Raw genomic sequence first — 1,998 nt, forward strand, 5'->3', positions numbered from 1 at the left:
TCCAGTGAGAGACGTTTTGCGCTTTTTGGCCGCTCAAAACGCGTTTGGTGTGAACGTAGCATAAGAGATCAAAGAGTGTCACGGACGAGTTTTCGGAGCGTAAGGTTCGTCCTATGTCCTTCAATTGTGGTGAGTAGTACTTCTTTTTGAAACTGTGTTTGTGAACCTGTGGGCCGCTGTGTCAGTTTTACTGAATTTTAGCTACTGATAGGGTACAGGTTCTGAGTTGAAATAGATAAAGCTGGTGTCAAAATGACCCGACCACTATCCGTGGTGCTGAAACTGTTTTGAATTTGTGTTGTTGAATGTTTTTTTTTCTTCTCTTGGTTGCACATCATGTCCGTTTGATGGACTTCAAAATAATAGTTGCTCTGTGGTGCTAAGTTTGTAAGCCCTGCTGTTGCAGGCATGTGTTGAATAAAATGATGTTATCATGAGCTTTATATTTGGTGTAAAGGGCCCGGTCATTTGCCCCGTCCCCAGCCCGGCTCTGATTTTTTCCGCTAGTGATCCTAAGTATGTATATTATGTAATGTAGCCATATCATTTTAGGCTTTTTAAGTTAATTTAAATAATGTCTTCTAATTTGATGCAATCATCTGCTTTCACATACCTGATCTGGATCTTGAAGATGCCTGAATGATGTCCAAAGTTGGTAGGGAGACTGACTGCTGTTCGTAGGCCATGATGGTTCCACGCATCCATGAAAAAGGCAAGTTGTCTCTGTAGTTGAGGCAGAAAAGTCCAGTGGAGAACAAACAGATGACTCTCATCATCAGGATTTAAAAGCCCTTCTCTCTCTGGGTTATAAAAGAGTGTGTGGAATAGGTCAACGACTAGAATGTAGACATCTCTCCATAAGCGTTTGATCCTGGAAGAACAAGTGACATGATTAAGAAATATAAGACAAGACGATAAAATGTTTTCACTTATAGCTATATGTTAGACATGACACAGCAGATGTACTGCTTTTGTGTGTAACAGTGTCTTTTTTCTGTGAAAACCGAAAAATAAGATTCTTAGTCGCTTAGCTGTGATGTAATGCTGAATACACAGCTGACGACCATTCAGCAGCTTATGTTTCCACTGATCTTCCTCTGTGTAAGAATCAGAATCTAGAATCAGCTGTCTTTATGCTGCTTCTCTCAGCATTTATTCTTGTCTTTAAATCTGTACAATCTGAGCTCCTCCATCTGAACAAAAAGGACTTGGCAAAGGATTCTAAATGGAAAAACAGCAGTTTTATGTTAATAACAGAGGTCTATCATTTTAGTGTTTTCAACTGAGGGGCTTTGATATATTTATTTGAAAAAATTATGGCAGAGGAAGTTCTCTGCACAGAAAGAAAAAATTATTTTACTGTTTTTTAACCAAACTGACAAATTTCTCCAGTAAAATTATTGTGTAATTTAAACACCTGATTAAATTTAGAAGATATTATGATTAACTACAARCACCTGAAGCTGACTCAGAGAACTGTGRTTTTAGAAAAAAATAAGTCAAATGTAGACACGTSTTYAAGAGACGCCCCCCCCCCTCCTCCTCCCCACTCCGCGCGGCTGCGGTCCACTCGCACCTCTGCTCCACCCGCGTGAGATTAATACAGATTTTTTGCACAAATTACAGATATTTGATGCTCATTATATAAGTCTGAAGGGTTGACATGTATGAAGTCCCGGGCAGGTCGGAGCCGCGCTGCGAGTGGACAGGTGGACATGTGTACAGGTGGACATGTGGACATGTGCGGCAGCTGCAGTCAAACTGCCCCTCGCTTTGAAACCAGTCAGCTGATGTGTCGCGGCTTTGTTCTGCTCGTGAACACAGTGTTACAGGGGGAAATGCTGCGAGGTGCTTTTAGAAATATAATATATATAAAATACGACRTAATCCTATTAMGTAATCTTATTTTAAGATATCAGGGAAGATAGATCTTCGTGATGCGACAATTATGAATCGCTTCCGCTAAAACACAGCGCAACCATAAACACAGACTTTGCA

The sequence above is a fragment of the Austrofundulus limnaeus genome, unplaced genomic scaffold, assembly GCF_001266775.1.
Source record: "Austrofundulus limnaeus strain Quisiro unplaced genomic scaffold, Austrofundulus_limnaeus-1.0 Scaffold485, whole genome shotgun sequence".
Classification (NCBI taxonomy): Eukaryota; Metazoa; Chordata; class Actinopteri; order Cyprinodontiformes; family Rivulidae; genus Austrofundulus; species Austrofundulus limnaeus.